Consider the following 14,392-nt stretch of genomic DNA (forward strand, 5'->3'; position numbering starts at 1 on the left):
AAACAGCGCCACCTTCAGGTCACGATGAGCATAACAGAGCTGCCCGAGGAGTTGCTTCTCCAGCAGACACGAGATATTTGCCAGATCCACAGAAACCCTTCCCCCTGGTGTCCTTTGGGACGTGGTCACACATTTGTGAGCCTGCCAGCTGGGTTAAAATCAATGTGTATGGACATGGAGCCAAGCTGAGATAACTGGCCCACAGGGGACAGATGCATGACCTTGGTCTAATTATGACAGCCCCCTGCGATCGGAGCTCACCCACGGAACAATTCCTGATAGAAGGAAGGGAAGCAAGGAAGGTACTGGATTAACGGAAGCCTGTGAGACAATGATAACGAGCTCACCTCTTCTTTAGGGAATTCCACTTACAACAGTTTCCACCCGTTCCTATTTCAACACGATAACTACTTGGAGTTATCACTCATCTATTTTTATCAAGAAAAATTATGTAACAAATTCTTAAGTAAATACCATTCTTTCCACCCAGCAAATATTTATCAAGCAGCTGCTTAACGCCAGCACAGTGCTGAGGGGTCTCAGAAAATTATTTTAGTTGAATTTTCACAACAGCCTTTGCGAGGTAGGAATTAAGATTCCCCCTGTTTTGACACAAGGAATTTCAGAAGCAGAGAGACCCAGGAGTGACAGCTCTGGCCTTGGAGCTCGAATGTGCAGACACACACATTCACGCGGTCCTCCTGAGTAAGGGTGGACCACAATCAACCATGAGACTGTACCAGCAACTTCCCCTTTCCAAAAGCTTATCTCTCAGCACAGAGTTGTTCTGCCAGTTGCAATCAGCAATTAAGGTAGCTCCAAAACTCGGCTTATTTCTTTGAAGTACGATCTATCTGCAGAAGATAGCCCTATCTTTGCAGCCATCCTCAGCCGAGGCTTGGCTCTGTGTAAGGTGTGATATGGTGATTTGTTACTAAGTATTACTGTTTCTAAATGCTGAGTCTTCTGAGAAATAGAGTAGAGATTTGAGTGTCTCTTTGATAATATCCCCCCCCCTCAAATTCCATAGGTTTTCTTGATTGGGAAAGACGTGGGGCGACTGCTAGCCCAGGAGGATGCATCACAACTGGAAAGACCACGGTTCCTGTGCATCACGGAGGAGAGAGACGAGGAGCCATTGCTTGGTGCTGCAGTGTTCTGGGCTGCGTACCTCGTGCTTTCCTGTACTCATGGATGTTTAGATGACTCTAGTTGGCAAGACTGGAGTTTCCAGTCTTTGTATCTCCCACCACACTTTACAGAATACTGGGCACAGAAGTACAAAGTCACTAAATATTTGTTGATGTGTTAGGGAACAAAGATATGACCTACATGCAGAAAACAGGAATTATACACGCTGGGGTGATTGGACTTATTTGAGACGACAGCTCAGTCATTTTAGGACAGAATCGAGGAAGGAGCCAGCCTGAGACGGAGATGGGAGCTGTGTCTGTGAACTTTGGATTGTGGGTGGGGCAGGAAAAGACTCAGAAGGAACCACACACGAGTTGGGTTGACCCTTTGGGGAAGGAGAAGTTAAGACATGACATCTCAACCCCAAGGCAGATGCCAGGAAAAGAAAAAAGAATAACATATTGTGTAAGCCAGGAACTTCTCAATTTTAAGCATCTTCTTAGGCTCAGAGGAAATTATGTTATTTAGGGCTGAGTGATCACCAAGTTGCAGCTAATTAGAAGTTGAGAAAAAAATGCTCCATGGTTGTTATCCAGCTTTTTCAGATAATCAAAACTGACAGTGTCGGTTCTATGGTGTTTCAGAAGCTGAGTCTGAGGAGGAAGAAATAGAAGGGAGTCAGCCTGGCTTGGGGCTGATGGTCACACTACAGAGGGAACCACCAAAGATGAATTGGAACAGAAAAGCAGAACCGTCTGCCTGGCATATGTCTCTGGAAGAGTGTTGTGCAGCGAGCCCCAAAAGCAGCAGCAGTGGCTGAGCTAATCCTGATTGGAACCTGGTAAGACCTTTCTCAAGCCCAATAATGATGATGGTAGATTAGCCATCCATTGTCGTTTGTCAATGTCATTCATGTTTCTAACTCTGCTAGCCTCCTCTTTTCCCTCTTTCCGCCCCACCCTCAATTACCCATGCTATCTTTTTTTTTTTTAAAGATTTTATTTTTCCTTTTTCTCCCCAAAGCCCCCCGGTACATAGTTGTATATTCTTCATTGTGGGTCCTTCTAGTTGTGGTATGTGGGACGCTGCCTCAGCGTGGTTTGACGAGCAGTGCCATGTCCGCGCCCAGGATTCGAACCAATGAAACACTGGGCCGCCTGCAGTGGAGCGCGTGAACTTAACCACTCGGCCACGGGGCCAGCCCCACCCATGCTATCTTTTTATAATTTCTAATCTACAGGTGGCTATGACAACAGAGAATTAGTATTAGTTATCATTGTGCTTAAAATAAGAGTTAATAAGCTAGGAGAGAGCACTGAGGGTTGCCTCTGCAGCATCCAGAGCGTGCTCCTCCATGCATTGTGTTCTGAGGCTGCTTTCTTTTGTTCTTGGTGGAGGCTGGAGGGCTGATGTAGCTTCAGAGAGATGGAATGTTAGACATGAAGAGTTTGAGTCAGCTTCGATGCATGCACAGAAGTGAGTGCTAAATGATGTTACAGTGAGGACTGCATTTGGGCAGAGTAAGAGATGTTCCCATAGGAAGGTCCCCATGTTTTTGAAAACAGATTCACTCAACTACACATTATATTGCACACCTACTATGTGCCATGCACTGGGCGTAGAGTGACAGCCACAACCAACCAAGGCCTTGGGCGACTCTAATGGAATGTAAGCAGTGAGGCATTTGGCTGGAGCCAGAGGAGGTGAGAATTTATGCAGAGGGATAAATGACATCTCCCTGAGGGACAAGGTCGATGGATGGAGGGTGGTTTTACCTGGACAGAGAGTCTGGTACCTGTAGGTAAAGAGGTGAAGATGAGGACAGTTCAAAATGAGGAGCAGCTGGTGACTGGCAAAGAGGCTTTACTCCTGGTGAGTTGGCGCACTTTCAGTTTCTCAAATGAGCCAGGCTTTGGGACCTGCCAGCCCACAAGGCTACTTTGTGCGAGTCTGGACAAGGCATACCCTCCAGGCTGGCGCAGCCCAGGTGTGGTCTTGGCAAGCAGAGGTGGCCTCCGTGGGAACCGGGTCCCACCCACAGCCCCACAGCTGGATTTGAGTCCTGTCGGGTGTGCGTGCTGCCTGGAGCCTTGACTCGGGTTGTCCTGTCTTCCTGAAATGCTTCCTCACAAGCCCCTCTCCCCTCCTCCTTCCGGTCTCCCCCGGAGGTGACCATCTCAGGTAAGCCCTCCCAGGTCCTCGCAGCTGGAAGTTGCTTGGTTTTCCATTCTCCTGTTGCCCTGGCACCCTATACTTCTCCCTAATTAGCCTCATCACAATTCCAGGCCCTTGTGAAATTGTCTTCCTCCCCATGAGCACTCAAGCTCCCAGAAAGGAGGGTCTGTGTCCCCCGCGCTCACTGGCGTATCCCCTGCACGCGCCGGCACACAGGGTGCGCTCAGTCAATGCTTCCTGAAGGCGTGACTGGTCGAATGAATGGGAGGTCCAAGTTCAGAGTCGGTGGAAGCTACTTTGTCCTTCTAAGGGGAATGGTTTGACCACACTCTCCCCTTCATGCAGCCTGGACATGGCAGGACAGTCCCTCTGTCAAAGGCCAGGTCCTCTTATAAGACTGGGTCGTGGAGGCTGAGTCTGGACAGGCTAGCCTCTTCTGTGCTTTCACCCCGACTTTTCTCATTTGTGTCTAGAAGAGGTGCGCTCTGTGCATGTTGCAGAAATGTGCTCTTGTCTTCCCCAGACTGTACAACAGACGGAGTCCTCACTTTGTCGAGACCATCTAGAGTAGCCAGGGGCCACCCAAGTTTGCAACACAGGCCGCCATGGTGTCTAATCTCCATTCACTCATTCGGAAAAAATATTTATTGGGCACCTACTCTGTGTACCAAGCACTGTTCTAGGGGCTGATTTTTCCATTTTCATGATAGCTTTGGGGGCACAAATTACCGTAGCAATCATGCAGGCTGAAAGTGCTGGAAAGCTTAGCACTCGAACTGCGAGCGATGCACCGGGCTGCGTCTCCAGACCTGCTGTCTTGTTCTAGGCTTAGCAACGCAGCTTGACCACCAGGAGGAGAGCGGGGTGAACAGCATGAGTCTGACTTGCGGTCGCTGTGCCAAACCACAGCACGACAGTGATTTCCTGCTTAGCAGAGAGGACTTGCGTGCGGACTGTTCCAGAGCACCAGACTAAGTTACAGATTTTCGGTTTTATCAGGAAGTGTAGGAAACTATTTTTATATGATTATAAACTGATCTTCAGCCAGACGCCCAGCACAGCAACATCTTCCACGTGGGTTGGTGCATCGTCGCTCCCCCCCCCCCCACTGCGCCCCACACTGTCCTGGCCACTCAGTCCCTCCCCCAGGACCCTCCCCGCCACCTCCTCCCCGTCCAGCCTCCACACTGGGCACAGCAGGGAGGAGCCACTCCCGTTGCTGAATATTTTAATATCAACTCTGATTCCAGGTGAAGGATTCCATGAAAAATTCTATAAAGATTCTACAGTCTATATTTTATAAGAGATTTTATAAAGAAGCATCGAAGTGCTTTCTTCTTAATTCTGTGCTGTCCAAACGCAGAATTCCTTGTTTCCAGGGCATTTGGCCTTAAACTTAAAGAGCCACCAGAGGGAGCTGTTCCCTAGCATAAAAGTTGACGCAGATCCTAACAAGATGGCCACGGTTGGTCCGCTAGGGTTCCCGTAACAAAGTACCACAAACTGGGTGCCCTAAACAATAGGAATTTGATCTCTCCCGGCTCTGGGGGCCAGAAGCCTACAATCGGGGTGCCAGCAGTGTTGACTCTTTCTGCAGCCTCTCTCCTTGGCTTGCAGACGGCTGTCTTCTCTCCGTGTCTGTGTCCTGATCTCCTCTTCTTATAAGGACACCAGTCCTACTGAATCAGAGCCCACCCTAATGACCTCATTCTACCTTGTTTACCTCCTTAAGGCCCTATTTCTAAATATAGTCACATTTTGAGCTACTAGGGGTTAGAACGTCAATATATGAATTTTTCAGGGGCACAGTTCGGCCCATAACAGCCACCTGTTTTCAATTTTGTTAGCTTTGAAAAAAATGTATATTTTTAAATGTTTTTCCACTGTTTTCCAAAAATTAGATCACCTATGTTATTTTTACTCCCATGATAATAGGCCTCCAGGCTAACTGGTGGCGTAGTGGTTAAGTTTGTGTGCTCTTCTTCAGCGGCCCAAGGTTCGTGGGTCCAGATCCTGGGCGCGGACATAGCACCACTCATCAAGCCATGCTGTGGCAGCATCCCACATAAAATAGAGGCAGACTGGCACAGATGTTAGCTCAGCGACAATCTTCCTCAAGCAACAAGAGGAAGATTGGCAACAGATGTTAGTTCAGGGCCAATCTTCCTCTCATACGCACACAAAAAAATAAACAGTCTTTGAAGTTCAAAGGCCTTTGTTCCCTTGCCATATCGGTACACATCAGTGGTGTGCTCAGATTGATAGAAAGCCCAGACCCAGGCACCTCTTGGTAACGTCAGGCGCGCTCACGTATCTAAAGATACAGAAGGGAAACGATGCGGTCAGGACACAAGCAGGGCAGCTGGCAGCCGTCTGCGGAGGCCAGGTGGGGTTCCCAAAGTCCCCAGTGGGGAGTTGCAGATGCTGAAGCCAGGATAGTCAGAGCATTCCCAGGCATCGTCAAGCCCAGTGCCATAGGCTCTCTCCTCCCTCCTGAATCCCCTCTCCCGCCTCAGCTCCGTGCACCCAAGGCGGGGGTAGTTCCGCTCTGGCAGCCTGGGGTCGCACTAGGAAGCCTCCTCGGGCCTGGTGGGCCTCGTCGATCCTGCAGGTAGACAACAGCAATCTGACTTCAACCGAGCACCCTCCGTTCCCCAGGCAAACAGGGCCGAGTCCACGACGCCCCTGACTCAGGGCGTCGGAGCCAGGACAAGGGTGTTACAAGTTCCTGAGACGTCAGGCTAACGGCCCCTAGGCCCACCACGGAGCTCACCCTGCAGGCCCAAAATGTGGTCTGCCGGTCTAAAGAGCTGTCTCAAGAATGAGCAAATGCATCTCAATAGTAACCAGTTGTCTGACTCCATAATCCGTTAATTGCAAGTAAACGTCACTAGAAAATTGTTGTATATACTTCTTTATGCATTCGTGTATCAGAGATTTTATGCAAAACACACCATTAGCACCCCCGGTGCAGTAGATGCGACCAGAAAAGAACAAGTCTTTGCTTAAAGCAGGAGTCTTTGCTTGAAGTGCACTTACCTTACGTGAGATTACTCATCTCATGGGGCATGTCAGCACATTGGAGGTTTCATTTACTGTTTGAAAGAGACTCAGAGCCATAGTCTGAGTCCAAAGGTGGGAGAGGCTTTCCATCCCCTCGGGCTGTGGGACCCGCCGTTCCACGAAATACCAGGTTGTTCTGAATCAACGCTGATTCACTCAGCCATTTGTTGCAGGACCTGGAAGTCAGCTGGGCCCCTGTCACCATCCAAGTGTGATAGTCCCGGATCTGTCAATATCTCGACCCAGGATGTGAGCTCACTGGCCCCGGGTCCTTAGAATCTCCCTCTCTTTATGCCAGTACGATCTGAGGATTTCTTTGAGCTCTGCCAGAGGACCCGCTCACACAAGCAAAGCATTGTGAGCACTCTGGATAATGATGTATTGGGCGGTGGAGGGGGGGAGTGTGGGGGGGGTGGGTGCAATGGTCAAAGGTTACGTCACATATTCCACAGCAAACAGCCTCACAATATGTGCTTTGATATTTTGGTTCTCCCTGTGCCCCAAGGGGGTGGGGGGAGTTGCTCCCCTTCTCTCTCCTCTTCTCCCACTCTGCACCCACCTCACTGGAGCCCCATCCTCCATCCTGGACCTCCTCCACCCCCAGGCTACCTCTAGCCCCCACAGCACTCCGGTGGGCATTTGCAGGGAAATCCAGTGCCCCCCAGTCCCCATGCCACCTGTCATTCCCAACCCCACCTAGGGAGTCCCCTGAATTCTCTGCAACATGATCCACCCTTTTGAAAGATCAGTTAAGGTGACATATAGCTTTTAACTTTCTATTCTCTTAACAATACATCTAACCAGTTCTCACTGAATGCCTTCTGCATTGTGTTCACAAAGGGGACTCTGAAGCTAGACCCTAAGGTTAGAATCGTGGCTTCACCATTTACTGTGTGACTTTGAGTGAGTTACTTAACTTCTCTGGGCCTCTGTTTTCTCATCTGTAAAACTGGGGACATGATAGTGTTACTGAGCAAGGGCTTGCCACCCAACACACACAGAAGCCAACTCCATGGCACACTAGCTTTTGAGAAAAGAAAGGCTTTATTGCGAGGTCAACTAGCACAGAGACAGATCAACCTCTCAAATTTATCTTGCCCATCCAAGGTGTAGGGTATAATTTAAGGGATCATAGAGGGCAGGCTGGTACGCAGATGTGCTCATAGGATGAGTTTCAATTGGCAGGTCAAATTTTCTCTTCCATACATGTTCCTGGCTGGCTCGCTGCCCTAAAAAACAGCTTTAACATCCTGTTGTTGACATGGGGTCAGTCAATGACGGTGACCAGGTAAACTATGGTAAACAGGGGTAAAGTTGTTATGCAAGCCATTGTCTTCGCCGTCAATAAGAGTGTCTAGAGGTTTATAGGATCTTTCTCTTCCTGGCAGAGACAGAGACACCGTTGCAAATGGAGATTTCTCTTCTAAATGTTTATTTCCCTTACCAAAGGGTAACTTCTCCTAGGTTTTCAGAGCTTTCCCGTGTCTGCTGTTTCTTAATAATTATCAGCTCTAAATAATCCTTGTGCCAGAGAGGCGTATGTTGGGGTGGTAAGTTCTGCTCCTGGTCCTGTGGTTACAGTAACAGCTCTGACCACTGAGGCTGCTGTGAGGGATGACAGTGGGTGGTGAGCAGGTACAGCAGCATCCAGTGCCAGGTAAGAAGGCAGGAGGGGCTGCTGCATGGCAGGCACGGGACAAGGCGGGGAATCACACAGCGTGGGGACAAGTCAGACCTCCAGAGGGTGTCACAGTGCTATCAAGGTGGAAGTATAGGATGCCGTGGACTTGACAGGAGGGTCACCTGGCCCACACTTGGGGAAGGGAAGCGCTTCCTGGAGGAAGAAACAGCTGAATCCAGGAAGGTAAGGAGGAGCCAGAAAAGAGGTGGAAGAGTCTTCTGGGGGGTCAGGGAACAGCATTTGCATGCAAACCCCCACAGAGGCAAAGGACGCGTTGAGGGCAGGACGCTAATTGAGCATAGGAGGAGCAGGGAGTGGGGTGAGGAGAGGCCCTAATAAGACTGGAGCAGGAAGCAGGCACAGGAACAGGCGGCCTGTGGGCCCAGTGGAAGAGTCTGCATTTTATTCCAAGGGCAGTGGGAGCCCAGGAGGGCTTATGCAGGGGAGCAGAGGGACCAAATTTACCTATCAGCGAAATGGTGGGGCTGCTCTGTGGAAAGCAAGTGAGAGAAAAATAATACGATAGAGCCTTACAAACACTGTAATAGGTACAGGGCTTTGCAAGGGGCTGGGGCCCTGAAGTCCAAGCTTCATTGGCCTTGGGCTAAAGCCATTTCTTTTTTTTTGCTGGGAAAGATTCGCCCTGAGCTAACCTCTGTTGCTAATCTTCCTGGGGTTTTTTTTCCTGCCCAAAGCCCCAGTGCATGGTTGTATGTCCTAGCTGTAAGTCCTTCTAGTCCTTCTGTGTGAGCTGCCCCCACAGCATGGCTACTGACAGACACGTGGTGTGGTTCTGTGCCCGGGAACTGACGTTGGGCTGCCGAAGTGGAGCACGCCAAACTTTAACCACTAGGCCATCAGGGCTGGCTCTAAAGCCGTTTCTGATTACAATCCAATACATCTATATCACATGCATGACCCACTCACACATACCACATACCACGCATGCACCATTCACCACATGCACACCCCACATATAACATACCACACACCACAGACACCAGTCACCACACACACCATTCACCACACACACACACTTGAAACAGGTCGATACTTGTCCTTCCTGTGTACTATGTGCTCTGCTGTTTTCTATTCTACTTTTCTTATTCTATTCTAGTCCATGTCTTTCCCTTTCTTTTTTTCTTTTCTAATGATGTCTGAGACTCGCTAAATTTGGAACCCACGAATAGGTCCCAAACTTCAGTTTGGAAAACCCTGACTTGGAGGGAGGCAAAGGAGGCCCACAGGCCACTGTGGAGCGGGGCTCAGCCGTGCTGTCTACGGCTGACCTCTGAGCAGGGTCACAGAGGGACACAGCTGCCTGGGACACAGCTATGGCACGAGGCCACCTCACCTCTGTGGCTGCCCCGGCCAAGAATGCGGAGGAGAGCTGGAAGGAGAGGGCCTCTCACGGCATTGGCATGACTCCTGTGAACCCAAGAGGTGACCTCATCGGTTCTTGTTTTCAATCACCCCTTCGCTTACCGTGGCCTGTGGGTTTTCTCCTTCTTCCTCCAAACGAATGCTTCCAAGCTGCGGCCTGAGACCTACTCATGGGTCATGAAATCTCTGTCCTGAGTCTCAGACAGCATTAAAGGAAAGGAAGAAGTGGAATGGAATGGAATGGAATAGAATAAAACCAGCAGAGCACATGGTGCGTGGTGGGGATTAGTACTGACTTGTTGGGGTGTGTTTGTGTGTACTGTGTTACAACTTTTCTTCAAACTAGCTGTGAAATAGGAGAAACCATAAATACGGGGCAGAGAGAATCAATCATGTTGAGTGATTCAGACACGGAAGTACAGAATGAAGCAACTTAAGAAACTACAGACTGAAAAGTAAAGATCATATCCGACGCCCACAGCCGGGACCGAATCTGCCAGATGATGACTCAGGGAAAGCTGAATTGTCTGTCCTCTCTACCAATTCTTCCTGGTTAATATTAAATCCAGCTGATCATTCCTCCTCTTTCAAACAGGCTTGAGTAGGACCAAGCCTACAGTATTAGAGTGACTCACCCTCCTAAGAATCATTTCAGAAGCCCTCAGGCCAACATCATTCTTTGCTTTTCCTCACAGAAGCCTGTGTCAGCAACGGGCCACTGCTCAAAACGTGTGGGAATTCTGCTTCTGAAATTTCCCGCAAAGCCACAGCTCAGTCCTTGGCCAGGGTATCAGAAGTTTCCTGAGTGATGACAGCATCACTGGAATATTCAGTGTTAGTTGGGTTTGTTTCTTAAAAACAAGAAAGAAGTTTTTCTCAACTAAAACTATGACGAGGAGTCTTAAGTGGATCATTTTTCTGATTTGTCTGAAAATTATGACAAAATTCTAAAGTTTAATTCTACTAAAGTGTATTTTTAATTAATTGGCTTTGTGAGAAAGAATTAAATTTTTTTCAATGCTACTGTCCTAGAAAATCCAGGACGTGCAGCCGCCATGAATGAATATATGTATATGCACACGCATAGGTGTGCTCACGGACGTCCCCCCCCCCCCCCGGCTGTCTTCCTCTCCCTTTTCTCCAACCACCTCACCCTGGCTGACACCCTCACCCACACTCCATGGACCCAGCGTTCCGAAGATCCTCATTGATTTCCAGGCTCTAAAATGCAACAGATACATGTTGGGTCTCCACTTGACTTCTCATCAGCACTCAGTACAATTGACCTCCCACTTCTTCTAAAATTACTCTCTTCCCTCGGCTTCCACCTGACACGGCGCATTCCTGGTAGTTCTCATGTCTCTCTGGCCACTTCTTCTCAGCTTTCTTTGCCAGCTCCTCTTTCTCTACAAAACCTCGGTGTTCAGAATCTGTCCTAGGTTTTCCTCTTCTCATTCTGTATCCTCTCTGTAGGCTACGAGTTCTCAAGGGGAGGTGGCATTGGGAAACGCGTGAGGGCAATTCGGGGTTGTCACAACGATGGGGTGGAGGTTGCATTACCAGCATTTAGTGGGTGGGGGCCAGAGAAGCCAGAGGACAATGTCACCAAAAAGACAGTCCACCTCCAGGTTCAATACTCTCCCTGCACTGAGAAACACTGCAGCCACATCACTCCCACAGATTCGGGTACCATTTGCAGGCCAGTGACTCCCTAGCCACACCTCTCTCCCCAGCTCGGGCATCTCACTTAAACATCTAACAGGCAGGTCAAAGTCAACGTGTCCAAACTCAACTCCCCATCTCCCCTACAAATCTGCTCCTCCTCCAAGATATCATTCGTCAACGCTCAGCATCACCATTTGGGCTTCTGCATCCAATCCAGTCCCCAGGTCCTACGAAGTCCAGCCCCTCCTTCCTCCACATCCACTGCCAGCACCCACTCTCCACCACCATCATCTCTATCCGGACGCCTGCAGTAGCTGCTTCACAGATCTCTTTGCTTCCGACTGTCTGTCCTCATTGCAGTGACAGTCATTTTCTAAAACGACAACTCTGATCCTGCCACTCTCCTACTTACCCTCTCCAGTGGCTTCCCACTGCTCTCACAATCCAGCCCCAAATCCTATCGCTGCCCGTGAAGAAGGCCCTGTCTGCCCCTCTAGCATCTCTCACCCTTTGTTCAGTTTATTGAGCCACGGGTGGCCTCCTGCCCCTCCTCAGTGGCACTGTATGTGCCAGCTACCATGATAGTTTTGTTTTTACCCAAAATAGCTATTTTTGTTACTTAAGAAACGATTGAGACTTATCAGCAAAAAATGGATTTATTGTTTCTGAGCTTTTAAATAAATAAACTACCCAATCACTGTATTTTTAAAAAGAACATTTTATTATGTTGATCAAACCTCTACTTTGTAATTAACTCTAATTACAAACAATTAAAAAAAAATCCCACCTTAGCAAGTGCCCTTCTGTCTTACACACCCGCCTTTATCTTTTACCCACCAACTCTCGTCCTCCCAGTGGCTAATGCTAGCATTTCTCCAGTATCTCAGGATCAGTTCAAATGCCACTTCTTCGAGGAAGCCTTCCCTAACCCGCTAGGATGAGTCTCCCATACATTCTCAAGGCTCCTAGTCTGTCTCCTTTCTAGAACTGGTCACAATTGCCATGAATTAACTGGCCGTGAAACTGCCTATTTAATGTCTTTCTTCACTGCTCTGAAAGCAACTGTGTGAAGTGAGGAATGGACCAGCCTCGCTCACTGAGGGCTCTGTGGCACCCAGCACAGTGGTTAGCAGAGTAGCACTCAGTAAACATCCTATAAAGTGGATTCCGGGGCCAGCCTGGTGGCGCAGCACACGTTCCACTTCAGTGGCCTAGGGTTCGCTGGTTTGGATCCTGGGTGTGGACATGGCACTGCGTGGCAAGCCATGCTGTGGTAGGCATCCCACATATAAAGAAGAGGAAGATGGGCATGGATGTTAGCTCAGGGCCAGTCTTCCTCAGCAAAAAGAGGAGGATTGGCAGTAGCTCAGGGCTACTCTTCCTCAGGAAAAAAAAGTGGATTCCAGTTCTACTTTCAATTAAGATGCTGAATCAGCAAGAGTGCTGACTCTCACGAGAGAAACCCAGGAGGAACTATAGAAGGAGAACTGATAAAATTGTGAGAAAACTCTGGCGGATGGAGGGGGGCTGTTGTGAAGGGAGGGGGCCGCTTTGACCAGAAGCAGGACTTGGTGAACTGGCTGTGGAAAGAAAAGAAACTGCGGGCTCTGCGCTTGCTCCTCCCCCATCAACACTAAGGGCAAACCGATGCTGACTCAGAGCTGTGGTCCAGATGTCCCCAGGAGAAAAATCCAGGCATCTCAGAAGTCCTGCGCTTGTGAGGAGCTGAGAAAAACAGGTGGGAAAAGACAAACCCCAGGCAGTTACTTTCCTTCTCTGACACCTCCCTTTCCATAGCACCAGGCCAAGGGAATCTCAATCCAAAGAACTCTCTTCCTGAATTGTTTATCCCCAGGGCAAAGGATGGAGAGGTGACCCGGGGAGTTTGTTCAACAGACTGACTGACGGTGGCAAGGGGGGTCTGGGACTTATCTGTACCCACCCATCTCCCTGGGCCAAATGTGGACCAAAGTCCAGTCTTCATCCATAAATATTGCCTGACAGAGACGCCAATTCCCATCCCCCAGCCCCACCCAGCTCACAAGTCAAAACAGCAAATGACATTTGAGCAGCATAGCCATTTCCAAGACAAACAGACAAAAACAAATACTGGATTACAGATTCCATCAGAAGAAGAAATGTTGTTCAAGTCCAAGAAGTCAAAACCAGCTCAATAAAGTATTAAGAAATAAGAGAGAACGAAACAATAATAAGGAAACATTAAAAAAAAAACCCACACATAAGAAATAAAATATATCAGTAATTGAAGTAAAGAGCACATTGACGGGAATAAATAACAGCACGGATGCAACTTGAAAACAAAATGGTGAACTGGAAATCCAGATCGAGGAAATCCTTTAAAAGAAGGACCAAAAGAAGAATATTAAAGAAAAGCAAAAGAATATGAGTGATTTAGGTTTCAATGCCAACATCCAGATAATCAGACTCAGAAAAACAGAGGAATAAAATGAAAAGGAGGAAATAGGTGAAGAAATAAGGGACAGAGATTTCCTAGAATTAAAAAAAAAAAAAATGAAATACTTTAGAATGAAACAGCCTATAGAACAAGAAAGAGAAAAAATAAGGGGGGGGGGGGAATCACACCTGGATACTTTATAGTGAATTATGGGACTATCAAAGACAAAGAAAATTCTGAAAGCTTCTAGAGGAAAAGAGTAATTCATACAAAGAACCAAAATCAGATTGACAGCAGATTCCCCAACGGCAACAGTGGATGCAGGAGGACAATGGAGCACACTTTTCAATATTTGAAAAAATATTGAAGGAAATGACCTTAGAGCCTAGAAATATATATCCAGCCAAACTGCCACTCAAATATCAGGACATGAAATAAATATTCTGTTATACAAGGCCTCAAGGCTTGAATAAGGAGAGAAACAAATCGAGGAGTTGCTGCAAGAAACATAGAAATAAAAGTGATCAAATACCTTAGAAAAGTTGGCTATCATCCTCTAAAAGATGCTAAGACCAAAGAACAAGAAAAAACATGTTTATAGTTACCCAGAATTAAAGTCTAGATCAGCACTGTCCAAGAGAAATAGCATTCTGGCCACATAAGTCATTTTAAACAAAAGGTACATGAAAAAATTAAAAACAGGTGAAATTAATTTTAATAGTACTTTTATTTAACCCAATATATCCAAAACAATATCATGTCAACATATAATCAATAAAAAACTGTTAATGAGATCTTTTACATTCTAACTCTTCAAAATCCAGTGTGTATTTCATGCTTAGAGGGCATCTCAGTTCAGACTAACCGCATTTCAC

At 47.8% G+C, this 14,392-nt stretch overlaps 1 protein-coding gene across 1 annotated transcript in view; it reads left to right on the plus strand.

Moving 5' to 3' along the window:
• The first annotated feature begins 1,717 nt into the window (after positions 1–1,717).
• Positions 1,718–14,392, plus strand: part of LOC124231496 (interferon alpha/beta receptor 2-like) — a 61,629-nt gene continuing 48,954 nt past the window's right edge. Inside the window, exon 1 of the mRNA XM_046648311.1 lies at positions 1,718–1,975. The gene's annotated coding sequence lies outside the window, so the exon portion shown is untranslated. The remainder of the gene's footprint in view (positions 1,976–14,392) is intronic.

Source organism: Equus quagga, chromosome 21 (assembly GCF_021613505.1).
Source record: "Equus quagga isolate Etosha38 chromosome 21, UCLA_HA_Equagga_1.0, whole genome shotgun sequence".
NCBI lineage: Eukaryota > Metazoa > Chordata > Mammalia > Perissodactyla > Equidae > Equus > Equus quagga.